General features: G+C 46.9%; 1 long non-coding RNA gene across 1 annotated transcript in view; it reads left to right on the top strand.

Moving 5' to 3' along the window:
• Positions 1–220: 220 nt before the first annotated feature.
• LOC146059059 (uncharacterized) overlaps positions 221–15,839 on the top strand; it is a 31,985-nt gene continuing 16,366 nt past the window's right edge. Inside the window, exon 1 of the long non-coding RNA XR_014470125.1 lies at positions 221–263. This is a non-coding gene — a long non-coding RNA (uncharacterized LOC146059059). The remainder of the gene's footprint in view (positions 264–15,839) is intronic.

The following is a 15,839-nucleotide window of genomic DNA, read 5'->3' as shown; positions in this document are numbered from 1 at the left end:
TTTTCTGCTCTCCCTCGTTGTTCCGTCCGTAGACCACAATAACGCTTACCTTTGTGGCTCAATAACAGATAAACATAACATTACTTAAAATGCACAATCGACTCTATGTTGTGATAGGCCTTTCACCAAATTCTTAACCCGGGTGTAATATTGGATTATTGCGCAATAATGTCTATATTATTTTGTGAGAGTACTAAACTTTACTTTTTCTCTTTTTTACAGGTTCCTTAACAGCTCTAACCTACACTACAATCTAACTCTAGGTAAGTACAAATCTACTATAATGGCATTCTCTATGAATTTACTACGTTTCAAACAGGCAATCTCAAAGTACTTTCTACGTGAACTGCAGAGTAGTTGTTTTGTATCTCTATAGTTTAGTTCTTTTGATGAGGTTGATACAGTTACTATATCAGTCCTGCAGTGAGTCTGTTCTGTCTCTAGTTACATACAGAGTACGATTCACCCTCTGCTCCCTGCCACTGCAGATGATGATTTAACAGAAGCTCCTAGCCAGAATATTCTTCTCTCCTATCGTTTAAGAAATCCTACGGCTATCCTGTTTTTCTTGTGGGCTTCCCCTGGCATCTGAGCCGGGTTTAACCCTCCTTCCAGTTGCTTCTAGCCAGGACTTTTCTGTATTCACTTTTACAGGACCTGTCGGTGTCTTCAATCTAGGCAACGACTAATGGGCATCCCCTGACCCACAGGATCGGGTTTCGCCCTCTATGCGGTGCTGCGACTAGGTGCAGAATGCGGACGGATAGCGGCTGTCTAAACGGAGGGGTTGAGATAATCTCTTGGAGGGCCTCCCCTGACCAAGTAGGTCGGGTTTCGCCCTCTTCCCCGTTGTTAAGGTGCAGATGACAATACCCGCTGAGTGCAATTATATGGGTAAGGGTTAACTGGGGTAGGATTCACACTCACCACCTCCTACGACCATTCAGCACCGCCTACTCCATCTGGGACTGCCTCCTCGCTCACTCTGCGTCGTCATATACCAGCCCATCGGCTCTGTAGCAATGCCGGGGCTCCGCCTCAGATACTGCGTCACTGCCAGCCGCGGCCCGCCTCCCAGTATTCAGCTGCCGCCTCCTTGCAGAATTACTGGGCCAGAACTCCGCCTCCGATACTGCGTCACCACCAGCCGTGGCCCGCCTCCAATCTCTCCATGTGCCGCCTCCGTGCAGGATCCCTGATAGGGCTTCTCCGTCGCGGTCGCTTATCGCTGCCGGTCACCGGAACAAAAGCTGGCTATCCCCTATAACCGGGTGAGTCTTTCAGCGTTTCCTCAGCATCGCTTTCCAGCCTGACTGCTGCGTAGCTCTGCCAGTTTCTACTTTTTCTCCGGACTGCGCAACAGCCGTTACTCGCTCAGTCTTCTTATAGCCTTCTCCTCGTGCCCCTCCATACCCGCTCTCCCCTCGAGCAGTCCAACTTTATTTGGTTGTGTTCACCAGCCGGTCCGTTTGGGGTTCAAAACAAACCTCCCCTGCCGTTGGAGGCTTTGGACCAAGCGGTCATTACGAATGGGTATGGAGTTCCTGCTTAGGCCAGTCCACTTCCCTCTGAGAGGGGTTTCAGTCCTATGTTCATGAAAGTCCCCATTGCCTTCTGTGAAGGCACGTATTTATACATATATGTCCTTCATATCCCCCATGGGGGTAACCGGTTACCTTATCAATACAACCCTATCCCAAGCATAACATACTTATATTTTAACAATATGACCGCATACACTTTACAGGTATTACAGGGTGCCAAGTTGATGTGAGGCATTAGACAAGAAAAACACACGGGTAAAGTGTAACTTTAATAGAACAGACAGACTTAAACTCATAGGGCCTAATTCAGACCTGACACATTTATATAACAATGGGCAAAACTATGTGCACTGCAGGTGGGGCAAATGTAACATGTGCAGAGAGAGTTAGATTTGGGGGAGTCATATTGTTTCTGTGCAGGATAAATACTGGATGCTTTATTTTTTAAATGCAATTTAGATTTCAGTTTGAACAATCCCCCCCCCCTGCCCCCACCACCACCACCACTGCATCTAAATCTCTGCACATGTTACATTTGCCCCACCTGCAGTGCACATGGTTTTATTCATTTTGAGAACAAATTGGTTCAGGTCTGAATTAGGCACATACTCATACTTACACATACTTACCTACACTTTATGTTCTCACCTCCAAGTAGAATCCATAGTAACATATACTCACTTATTCCAGTGTAGATCACATCCTCAGCATGCACATCCTCATCATGTGTTAAAAAAAAGGTCACTCAAAAGGCGTGGCATGTGTTGCCAGGCTCTGGGTGACTGCTGTCACTAGTGGAAACCACAAGGTTAATAAAAGTTCTACTTGTGGTTAACTGCGTTTTATCACTTAATAGGGCAGATGTATTAAGCCTGGAGAAGAGATAAACTGGAGATAAAGTGGAGTTAAAGTGGAGATAAAGCCAATCAACTCCCAACTGTCATTTTCAAACACAGGGGTATATGTATGAAGCAGTGATAAATGAGGAGAAGTGAGCCAGAGGAGAAGTGGCCCATGGCCATCAATGAGCTGCTCTGTATAATTTTATAATATGCAAATTACAGATGTTAATTCAGTGCTGATTGGTTGCCATGGGCCACTTTTCCTCTGGCTCCCTTCTCCTTCCTTATCACTGCTTAATACATCTACTCCTCAGTTCATTGGTTGGTGCTTTATCTCCTTTCACTTTATCTCCAGTTTATCTCCAGTTTATCTCTTCTCCATCTGCCCCAATGTAACAGTTATGTATACCCAAAAAACTAGACTTATGTGTACCAACCTTGATGCAAGTAGAAGATGAAGATGGATGATGTTGGAATCAGGGCTGCATATGATTGGACCTCTTCCTGCACACCCACAGCACATCTCTCACATTCCCCCTCCTGTCCACCCACAGCACATCCCTAGCATACTTCGTACTGCCTACCAACAGTATGTCCCACTGCACCCTCCTGCTTCCTGCCCGCCCCCCTCCCTCACATTCTCCCTCCTGTCCACTCATAGCACATCCCTGGCATGCCCCCTATTCCCTACCATACCCTTGCACCCTCCTGCTCCTCGCACCCCCTCCCTCATATTCCTCCTCCTGTCCACCCACAGCACATCCCTAGCATGCTCCCTACTGCCTACCAACAGTATGTCCCACTGCACCCTCCTGCTTCCTGCCCCCTTCCTTTACATTCTCCCTCCTGTCCACCCACAGCACATCCCTAGCATGCTCCCTACTGCCTACCAACAGTATGTCCCACTGCACCCTCCTGCTCCCTGTCTGTCTTGGTGTATATCAGGAGTAATAAAAGCATAGATATATGGATCGACAGTAATATTAGTAAATGCTAAAGTTGCAATACACAACTTTTACACAATTTAGGACTGTAATAGAGTATCATAAACATAAGACAGAAAAATCAGGTAATTATTCTTAACAAAAGATTGTGTCCTTTTACACCATTGCTGCAGTCATGCCTAATAGTCCCTCAGTGCACACCAAGCTCCTCATTCAGGTGGACTCTGTAAGCTGCGAACATCACAGCTTACTGAGTGGCTGAGATGCTGCCCCACGGAATCTCCTCGGTACCATGTACGAGAACACATCCCCTTGCATGCCTCCGCTAGCAGGAGAAATACTATACTGCACATCTTTGAATCTGGTCTACTATACGTGTCTTCCACAATACACGCACACACCAGTTTATTGGCAGTGCACTTCAGTATATTATGAGCTAATGTAAAACATGACACATCTTGCTGCCATTATGTACATAAAAGAAGTCATTATATACATTAGAGAAAAAAAAGACAGTGCCTGAACTATTATGATTCAGTTATGAAGATGTCATAAGACACTTATGACAATTAGTTTTAAATGACCCAAAGAAAAAAACATTTACTGCTATATTTCTTCAAAGAAAACACTCCCACGACATTTACCACAAAAGTATGCGTTAATGCTTAGTACATAATCACACTAATAACAACATTCAGTGATGACAATTAGGGGCCTATACTGTATACCTATCTTACTGGTCCTATACTGTGTATAACTTTCTTACTGCTTCTATACTGTATACCTATCTTACTGGTCCTATACTGTGTATAACTTTCTTACTGCTTCTATACTGTATACCTATCTTACTGGGGGATGCGGTCATCTATTAGAATGAATGGGGGTTCAGTGAAGCGCTCCACCCCTTTGGTGTTTGGTGCGATGACACAATTATAAGCCGGTTTGTTTTGCTTAAATTGCCTTTAATGAAATAATAGTAGTACAAAGGGTTAACAATGTTTCATAGAATACAATATGTGCGGTTGGCACATATACACACAAGGATGGGGTGGGGGGGGAGGGGGGCTTTTTGGTAACACAAACAGCGGTGGTGGGATAATGGGATTGGGGTATTAGGGAATGTTCCGATTCCGGGGGTCTCTGGATAGGGACAGAGTCCGGGGTCGGATGATGGTTGGAGGGGGGGGGAAGGGGTTGTGGGCTTGTTGGCGGTGGGCACAGGTGCGGCGTCCCGCTTGTCTGTGCGCTGTTCCTTGGAGCCTTCCACAGGTCTTGCTCGGGGGCCCAGACTGGTGATACTGGGTGGCGTGCCGAGGGTAGTTGTTTGCCGGTGGTCGTTCTGATGCTGTACGGAGGGTGCTGCTGGAGTGTGCAGTGCTTGGGAGCTGGTCGGGTGGAAGGACGTAGCGGCCCGGGTCTGGGCGCTCCGTGTGCTTCCTTTCCCCGCGTTGGCTCGACTAGGTCCGGTGTCGGGCTATGCGCCGTCTGCCTTGCTAGTCTGAGGCCTGCGGTCAGGGGCGTGGAGCGTCTGGCAGAGGTCGCGAGCAGGGATTAGGCTGGTTAGCGTCTCCCCCGTCGCGAGTCCTTGCCGACGGACCCTGGCTACTTACCTCCTCCCGTTCCCGTCACGATCTTCCTTCTGCCCGGCGGATGTTTCACTTTGCCGTCGCGGTAGTCGGACGGTGTTACTCTCGCGCTTCCCTTCTGGTCCCGTATGCTTCTGCCGTTGCTTGGGGTGCTCTCACTCGCCGGGGTGCTCTTGGGGCTGTTTATGGTTGGGATAATGGAGCTTGTTTTCCTGGTGTTTCTCCAACGCGTTTCGGCCTGGTGCTGGCCTTCTTCTAGGGAGTTTTACAGTCTCTGTGGCTTGTCAGTCTTAAGTAGGCTGGGGGCGGGTCTTCTGTATGGTCTTTTGTCATCTGATTGGTGCTTCTGGTTCTTGCTGGTGTCTGATTGGTTGGTGCTTCTGTCTGCTTCTTGATTGGTGTTCTTTGATGCTTGTGTCTGCGCTGATCCCGAGCAGACACGTTTGTGGTTGCTAGTGGTAACCATTGTTTCTGGATTCCACGTTATTGGGTGGATGTGGGTTATATATGCACATTTGGAATGTGCAATTACGGTGGTGTTGTCTGTAAATATAGGATCGGGCGCATCAGATTACGCCGAAACTGCTCAAGACTGACAGACTTCCATGAACAAAGTGAAGAACTAACAACACAATTCAAAGAAAAACAATACAACAACGAACACCTGAACGAAGCAAGAAAAGAAGTAGAAGCCATAGAAAGGAAGAACCTACTCAAATACAAAAACAAAGACACCAAGAAAGAACTAGGAATACCACTCTTCATTACCAACTACTCCCAACAAGCAACAAAAATAAAGCAGATCCTCAGAAAGCACTGGCCAATACTCCTACAGGATGAACAACTGAGCGAGCACATTCAGGACAGACCAAGAGTGATATTCAGAAAAGCGCCCAACATACGAGACAAACTTGTCCACAGCTGCATTCCACCAAAGCTCAAGAAGCAAGGCACAATCAACGGAAAGGAACCACCCAAGGGCTTCTACTACTGCGGCCAATGCACCGGATGCAAGAACCAGAAACAACTCAGCACTAAACCAAGGGAAGAATTCACATCAGCATCAACAGGCAATACATATCGAATCAAAAGTCAAATCACCTGCGACAACAAAGGAGTAATATACCTTCTAGAATGCCCCTGCGGGAAACAGTATGTGGGAAGAACAACAAGAACCCTGAAGACACGCATAAAAGAACATCTAAACAACATCAAGAAGGGGTTCGAAGACCACAACCTATCACAACATTTTAAACAACACCACAACAGTGATCCCAAACATCTCACGTTCATAGGAATCGAGAGAGTAACACAAAATTGGAGAGGAGGAGACTACACACAACTCATCAACAAAACAGAACTCAGGTGGATGTACGAACTGAAAACACTTAACCCAAGAGGACTCAATCTAGACAACGAGGTCAAATCAATAGTCGGAAAAAAGAAATAAATCCGCCTGGACATTCTAAAAACCATGGAAGCGACCAACATTCACCAACAGACTATATAATCCCAAACTTTTTGTACCATTTCTAGTTTCTATTTCCTTGATCCTCAACCCCCCCCAAGCCCGCCAATCACCACACCCCCCGTCCCACCCTCCATCTTTCCGTTTCCCACCCCCCCCCCCCCACCGGAAAAACACCCATCCCCCCAATTAAATACGACATCACCGCCCAACAACACAAGAAATCTTCATTGCCCTATACAGGCATAGCCCGGTTAAGCATACAAATATCCTATTTAAAAACAAGCCCCCTGCGCCCGATCCTATATTTACAGACAACACCACCGTAATTGCACATTCCAAATGTGCATATATAACCCACATCCACCCAATAACGTGGAATCCAGAAACAATGGTTACCACTAGCAACCACAAACGTGTCTGCTCGGGATCAGCGCAGACACAAGCATCAAAGAACACCAATCAAGAAGCAGACAGAAGCACCAACCAATCAGACACCAGCAAGAACCAGAAGCACCAATCAGATGACAAAAGACCATACAGAAGACCCGCCCCCAGCCTACTTAAGACTGACAAGCCACAGAGACTGTAAAACTCCCTAGAAGAAGGCCAGCACCAGGCCGAAACGCGTTGGAGAAACACCAGGAAAACAAGCTCCATTATCCCAACCATAAACAGCCCCAAGAGCACCCCGGCGAGTGAGAGCACCCCAAGCAACGGCAGAAGCATACGGGACCAGAAGGGAAGCGCGAGAGTAACACCGTCCGACTACCGCGACGGCAAAGTGAAACATCCGCCGGGCAGAAGGAAGATCGTGACGGGAACGGGAGGAGGTAAGTAGCCAGGGTCCGTCGGCAAGGACTCGCGACGGGGGAGACGCTAACCAGCCTAATCCCTGCTCGCGACCTCTGCCAGACGCTCCACGCCCCTGACCGCAGGCCTCAGACTAGCAAGGCAGACGGCGCATAGCCCGACACCGGACCTAGTCGAGCCAACGCGGGGAAAGGAAGCACACGGAGCGCCCAGACCCGGGCCGCTACGTCCTTCCACCCGACCAGCTCCCAAGCACTGCACACTCCAGCAGCACCCTCCGTACAGCATCAGAACGACCACCGGCAAACAACTACCCTCGGCACGCCACCCAGTATCACCAGTCTGGGCCCCCGAGCAAGACCTGTGGAAGGCTCCAAGGAACAGCGCACAGACAAGCGGGACGCCGCACCTGTGCCCACCGCCAACAAGCCCACAACCCCTTCCCCCCCCCTCCAACCATCATCCGACCCCGGACTCTGTCCCTATCCAGAGACCCCCGGAATCGGAACATTCCCTAATACCCCAATCCCATTATCCCACCACCGCTGTTTGTGTTACCAAAAAGCCCCCCTCCCCCCCCACCCCATCCTTGTGTGTATATGTGCCAACCGCACATATTGTATTCTATGAAACATTGTTAACCCTTTGTACTACTATTATTTCATTAAAGGCAATTTAAGCAAAACAAACCGGCTTATAATTGTGTCATCGCACCAAACACCAAAGGGGTGGAGCGCTTCACTGAACCCCCATTCTACTGCCTACCCTCGATTGGCCCAGTCACCCAATAAGTGGAGCAGCTAACCCCGACCACTGGGAACAGTGCGCAGGAACAAAAAGACTCAACATCTATTAGAATGAACTTAGGTCTACAGTCATTAGGTCGACCCCACTAGGTCGACTGGCAGGAAGGTCGACTTGACTTAAGGTCGACATGGGCCAAGGTCGACATGACTTACGGTCGAATTTGCATAAAGGTCGACATGAGGAAGGTCGACTGGTCATAAGGTCGACATGGGTTTTTCACTGTTTTTTGAGCCGACATGTGCCGACAGGCGGTATTTAATGCCCTACCATCCACTAGGGCGTGGTGGGAGAATAAAATAGTGTGCCGAGCGCAGCGAGGCACCGTGCCCGATGCATCGCGAGCGATGCGAGGGTCCGATTCTCATTGCCAACTGTGTCCATGTCGACTGTGTCGACATTCTGATCAAAAAACAGTGAAAAACCCATGTCGACCTTATGACCAGTCGACCTTCCTCATGTCGACCTTTATGCAAATTCGACCTTAAGCCATGTCGACCTTGGCCCATGTCAACCTTAAGTCAGGTCGACCTTCCTGCCAGTCGACCTAGTGGGGTCGACCTAATGACTGTAGACCTAAGTTCATTCTGACAGATGTCCCGATTCCCTTACTGGTCCTATACTGTGTATAACTTTCTTACTGCTCCTATACTGTATACCTATCTTACTGGTCCTATACTGTGTATAACTTTCTTACTGCTTCTATACTGTATACCTATCTTACTGGTCCTATACTGTGTATAACTTTCTTACTGCTCCTATACTGTATACCTATCTTACTGGTCCTATACTGTGTATAACTTTCTTACTGCTCCTATACTGTATACCTATCTTACTGGTCCTATACTGTGTATAACTTTCTTACTGCTCCTATACTGTATACCTATCTTACTGGTCCTATACTGTGTATAACTTTCTTACTGGTCCTATACTGTATACCTATCTTACTGGTCCTATACTGTGAATAACTTTCTTACTGCTTCTATACTGTATACCTATCTTAGTTGCTGAAGTAAAGATGTAGCTGTACTTCAGCAGCTCCCCCACTGCCGCTTGCCTTTAGAGGGGAGAAGAGCACATCACGCATCTCTCCTTCCCCTCATTGTGGGGTAGATTTATAAAGCAGTGATAACGGAGGAGAAGTGATAACCAGCCAATCATCTCCTGACTGTTAAGTTGCAGGCTGGGTTTAAAAAGGGACAGTTAGGAGCTGTTTGGCCGGTGATAAACTACCAGGTACTTTATCACTCCTCCCTTTTCACTGCTTCATACATCTACCCCTGTGTCCCTGTGATTGGGCCGTCAGCCAGTCAGAGCTCACGGCCGGCAAGCAATCAGGGGTCAGCCCGCGAGGTATGATTGGCTGACTGCCCTGTCACAGTCACAGTGATTTACGCACGATGCACTGAGCACACCCCTCCGCTCTCATCTCCTTGAAAGCGGCAGCAGAGGAGACAAACAGCAGGGGGACACTGGACTGGGGTGAGGGAAGGAGAGGTACTGCGCCCCCCTCCCCAACAACAGCCGCAGCAGCAGATGGTGGTAGTAGCAGCAGCAACAATGGTGAGTTGCACTGTTGGTGGGAAATTCTAGCACTGTGGGGGCATATGTGTTTCTGGCACTGTGAGGGCATACCTGGCACTGTGGGGGCATATCTGGCACTGTGGAAGCATATCTGGCACTGTTAGGGGCATATGTGTATCTGGCACTGTTGGGGCGTATCTGGCACTATGGTGCATATCTGGCACTGTGTGGGCATATGGGTATCTGGCACTGTGGGGGGTGTATCTGGCACTATGAGGGCATATCTGGCACTGTGGGGGCATATTTGTATCTGACACTGGGGGCATATGTGTATCTTGCACTATTGGGGCCATATTTGTATCTGGAACTGAACTATTGGGGGCATATGTGTATCATGCCCCCATTTTCATTGGCCACACCCAATTTTTGGCATGCGTCTGTGGCACTGTGTAATGTGCTAATGTGTAATGGGCATTACGGTGTGGGGAGTATTGTGTAATTGCCATCATGGTGTGCGTCGTAAAGGGCATCATGGTGTGTGACATAATGTGTAATGGGCATCATGGGGTGGGCTGTAATGTGAATCACGGTGTGTGGTGCATTGTGTACTTAGCATCACGGTGTGGAGCATAATGTGTAATTGGCGTCACAGTGTACGGCATAATGTGTGATTGCCATTACGGCTAAACAGTGTATATTGATTTTTGAGCATGTCAATGTTTGGGCTTGATTTGTGAGGTGTAAAGGGTCACTGTGTGGCCTTCAGCCAGCCAACTTAAACATGGAAGGACAACGACCATCCCTGACCCATCTCTGATGTAATTTGACAGACACATCTTCCTCATCTGTCATGATGAAACATACAAAGATCTTCCACTCGCTGTGACCAAACAAAGAAGACATATGGATGGGTCTCCAGATTTTCCCACACAGGGAACTGAGGGCACTCTCCAGTCTACTATTCATGAGTAAAGTTCAATACATATATTCCAGATGAAAAGACATACCAAGTAGGGTTCTTCCAACGTTTCAGTCGCAATGTACACCTTTGTCAAGGAAAAAGCATTCCAACATGGCATAAGCCTCAATAATGAATGACCAGCATCTATAAAAATTATATATACTTTATCTATTTATTAGGTAAAGGAGGAACTGGAAGATCTGCTTAAAAATACAAACTAAAATGCCAAGATTTTTTAATTAATTCTCTGCTGTCTGGATGTCTAAAGCAGAATTCACCTGAATTTCCATAAAAAGTAGCATGGATTTTCAGTCTCCTCCCTGCTACTGCTTTCATTAATTTACTAAAGAACCGACTATGGCAGGCAGCCAGCTATCATAATTCAGAGCTGTCTCGCTACTGTTCAATTTGGAACACATTTAAAATATAATGGTACAACAAAACGACACGTATAAAAAGCAGAGCTTTAAATATAAAGTTAGCTGCAGGATGGAATACAATAATATATGTTTGTTTTTCAATTCTTTTCCAAACTTTTTTGTGTTACTTCCTTTATACAGTAGCAATCACTGTTAAAACAAGGTTCCTTACTGCAATCATCTAACTTGCTAAATGTTAATACAGGTCTGTTGTTTTCTACTGTATACTAAGCTTTCTTTCCCTTCATTTAAAATGATGTCAGAATAATAGTAATCCAATCCTATGTAAGAGGGAGATCGCATGGCAAAACACTACTTTAGGTCATAATAGACAGAATCAGGGGCAGATTGACCCGCCGGGAAACCGGGCCATTTTCCGGTGGGCCGATCCAGGTTTGGCTGCTTTCCCCCCTGGCTGGACCGCAGGCCGCGGACCTTGCTACCACAGAGGTTAGCGGCCGCAACAACCAACTCCTGGCTGCCCACAGTAAATATGGCCGCGGTCAACTGCAGCGTTGACCAGTGTGAAGATGGCCGTGGGTCTCTTTTGGGTGACGTCACCCTGGACTGAGCGGTTCAGCAAGGCTGCCCACCGCCTTGCTGAAGCCGCCGCAGCATGGCACCGAAGCCGGGTAAGTGGCGGTACACCACCAGACCCAAGGCGGGGTCAGTAGCATTACCACCACCCTCCCCAAAGCCGGGTCAGTGCTGGGCTGCTTCAGGATTTTTCCCAGGCCGGATTTAGTTACCAATCCACCCCTGGACAGAATACACATAACAGCCATCATTGTATTCTTCCCATACACATAAATAGAAATCGTAGATTTATTAAAGTAGTGTTTGTAAAAGTGATCTAAATCACATCAAAATCACATTAGATACTTAGTATAAGTATTAAGTAGACCTGCCTTGGAATAGTGGGACTCTAGCTAAAGCACTGCACTAATTTTACAGTATCAGATGTCTGCTGCAGTCCATTGTACAGCAGTCCTCACAGGGAATTAATCATTACCACTTTAGTTTAACTTCCCTTAGGCTTACACACCAGTCTGTTGAATTAGGAAAGACAATTAATTATTTCATTAGATGAAAGCATCATTTTTTTAAGTGTCTAAAATTTGTACAGTACTCCTTCATTGTGAGTAGGGATGCCAATCCCGAGGCATTTTTTCAATCCAGGGATCCGGGGTTGAAAAATGCTCAATCCCGGGATTCCCGGGATCCCGGGATTGGCATCCCTAGGACTCATGACCCGGGCTGGTAACCTGTGTCTGAGCTCCATGGGGCGGTAGTGGCACTGGTGACCTCCAGCGATGAGCGGCACCGGGCAGAACATATCATTGATGCCCTGGCCGCCCACTATTTACTTACATTTTGCAGAGTGGGTGGCCGGGCTGGTGCAGGGTGCTGTCGGGAGCCGGGTTGAGAGGGCCGTTGGCCGGGCGCCGGGAGCCGGGAAGGCGGGGCAGATGGGCGGGCTGTGCATTGCGCAGCATGATCTCGTCACGCTGCCTGCAGTGCTACATTTCCAGGTATGGGAGAAGCCGGGCAGTGTCTGAGCGAGTGCTCAGACGCTGCCCGGAATTAGACTGCGCATGCGCAGTCTAATCCCGAAATACCGGGATTGGAAACTCCAATCCCGGGATTGAAATCCCAGCGTTTTCGGGGCCAAATCCCGGGATCCCGCCGATCCCGATCCCGGGATTTGCCCCCCTTATTGTGAGCAAACAGTAATATTTTTGTATTGGTCTGCCACCTCAGAGTCAGAGTTACAGATGTTGCTTGATGTAGGAGATAACTCCCAACTGTCCTGATTACAGCAGAAGAGACTTGTTATTTGGACACCGTCCCACCGTCATATTGTCCTCCATACAGGGAGGTTGGACAGAGCCTGTGATCACCACTGCTTTGCTAAGAAGCTAATGATCATTGACAACTAGTGCAGGGAGGTGAATTGGGGGGGGGGGGGGCTATCCAGCTGTTCAGGGAGAGCTGGGCACCCCCCTCAAAATGACAAAAATAGGGGTTGTACTACAAAGTGCCACCACTCCATCCATGGCCACACTCCCTTTTGGGCCAGAGTTATTAAATCAAAGGGCAATATGTAATATGGTGGGATTTGTTAGACAGCTAAAAAATCGTGTACATTTGTTTTCCAAAATTTGCACACGTAATAGGATGTGAATCTTTAGACAAAGTCAGAAATCGCATGTGATTTCTAGCTATTTTTACAAAAATGTGCTATTTTTTAGACGAGCAGTTTTTAGTAATGAGATTTTTTTTAGACATGGGAGTATGCGGATTTGTGTAAACCTTTAAAAAAAACTTTTAAAAAGTGGCGTGGGGTCCCCCCTCCCTAGCATAACCAGCCCTGGGCTCATTGAGCTGGTCCTGGTTCCCCAAATACAAGGCAAACATTGTGGGGTTCCCCTGTATGTAAGAAACCAGCATTGGGCTCTTGAACTGGTCCTGGTTCCAAAAATATGGGGAACAAAAAAACTGGGGGTCCCCAGTATTTTGGACCTAGCACCAGGCTCCAAAAGCCAGCAGTATTATGACACTTTTTACACATGACGGCCATGGCTGGTCAACCCTGGATAGGGTACCTGGGGGAGTGAGGATCCCCCATACCCCAGGGAAGCCCAGAACTGTCCCTGGCATCCCTGGGTGGTGGATGCCAAGCTGATAAAATAAGGGTAAAAATTAGATAAAATAATATTGCTTTTTACAGTAGAACTATAATTCCCAGAAGGCCTCTCCCGCATGCTGGGACCTGTCGAAACGGGCCCCCTTAGACTTGTAAATTGCCTGTATAAAGAATGTTCAAATAAAGACACACACACAGAATTGTAAAAATTGTAATGCATAACTTTTACACCAATCCATTCACACATACATACCCTTCCTCACTCCCACAAAGCTGGTCCTCCGGTGAATCTCACCCCGCACTGACAGTCTGTCGGGTCTCCAGCACTGAAAGCATAATAAAGGTGGGGGTCTATGTACTAATTCTTGGATAGAGATAAAATAGACATAGTATCAGCACACCGGCTCCTAACTGCCATGTTGCAGAAAGTGGGGCAGATTTAATAAGCCTGGAGAAGAATTAAACTGTAGATAAAGAGAAAGGAGATAAAGCACCAGCCAATATATTGTGTTTGAAAATTACAGTTGGTAGCTGGTGGGTTGGCTGGTGCTTTATCTCCTTTTACTTTATCTCCAGTTTATCTCTTCTCCAGGCTTAATACATCTGCCCCAGTGTTTAAAATATGACAGGAGCTGGTACTTTATCACCGGACACTTTATCTCTCTCCAAGGCTGAGGGCAGTATTCAATGAGGATAATTCGCCCTGTTTCACGGCGAATTTGTGCTATTTTCGCGTTGGAGGGTGATTTTTTAGGTCAGAAAGCGAATCATCCTGATCAACGTGCACTTCTCGCCGTCTTTCTAAGTGATTTTCGCAGTGTGTCGCCGTGTATCAAATTGCCATCTTTTCATGGAGAAGTGGAAGTGAACTTTTAAAATAAAGTTGTTGTTGTTGTTTTACATTTGGTGTAAAAAAATCAGGAATTTTATTCTGAGGAGGGGCATGCTTTTTTTATTCATGTGCTTATAGCACTTGAATATATATTTAATTTAAAAAAACATATATTTTTTTTACACATAGCAGCCAGCAGGGGGCCGGGAGCAGAAAGCCGCTCATTACATATTCATATATTCACTGCTTCCGATCATTACATATGCACGATCGGGAGCAGTGCATATTTGGTCCCCTGCTGGCTCTCCCGGGGGGCAGCTTGTGCTGCCTGGCTCCCGGGGAGCCCACCTCCCCCCCCCCACATACGTTCTGGGGCAGGCAGGGAGACTTCCATCTCCCTGCCTGACGCCATCCTCAGGCTCCCTGCGGCGGTTCACACTCACCGTCAGGGGCAGCGAGCCTCTGCCTCGTTGAATACGGGGATAGCAGCGGGACAGCGAGGCTCCGGAACACGGCGACTGTGCAGCGAATCCTAAACAGGATTCGCTGCACGCCGTTAATATTTTCATTGAATACTGCCCTTAGTACAGAACCCTTAGTCCTTATGAGAGAGAATTCTATCCTCTTTTGTCAGACATTCTCAATAGACCCCACCACTATCAGGGCTGCCCCTAATAGGGCTGGAGTTTATTTTCCATATTAGTCTGCCCTTCGCAGATCAGATTTTCTCTGTGCATTTTATATAAATGTTTTCAAAGAGCACATATATGTCATATCTACAAAATACAAAAGGATGCCAAAAAGTGAAAATGTATTAATTTACCAGTACAGCAGGCAACGCCCAATTAGATCAATGGATAAATAGGCTGTGGTACCTTTCTTATTTGTCTAACCTGTCTAGCAGAGCCATTGGGAGGCATTACTGCACCCGCCTCCAGCATGACCCAGTTCATCAGATGAGCTAATGGTCAACTAGTAAGTAAGTGCCCCCTAGTCAGAAATATTGTTAACGAGGGTCGTTATTGTGGATATCAATTATTTTATCGTCTATTGTGTAGCCATCTTTACATGTGAGTACAGTCAGTTTACATTTAAAATGTTTAATGACATTTGATGCTGTAGCAATATATGTATTCATAAATTAAAGCAGCTCAATAATATGAATATTGTTGCCATCAGGATTTTGTGGAGGTATAAGTCTTAGCATATCTGGTGTTCTGGGATTTGTAACTTGACTACAGGAGAAGACCACTGGGATTGAAGGGGGTAGATCTCTTTTGGGATCTAAAGATCAACAGAGTTTTAATAATGTGGTTCTACGGTGTAATAATAATAATTTTATTAATATAATTATTTTCGTCCAATATGACTCAAGGCACACAAAAAAGACAGTGCGGACATAATACAGTATAGAACTTATGAACACAATAAAGTATTTAAAAAAATGTTTTGCAT

The sequence above is a fragment of the Crinia signifera genome, chromosome 2, assembly GCF_055691185.1.
Source record: "Crinia signifera chromosome 2, ASM5569118v1, whole genome shotgun sequence".
Lineage (NCBI taxonomy): Eukaryota > Metazoa > Chordata > Amphibia > Anura > Myobatrachidae > Crinia > Crinia signifera.
The sequence above is the reverse complement of the archived record's forward strand: the minus strand, read 5'-3'. Positions and strand labels throughout refer to the sequence as shown.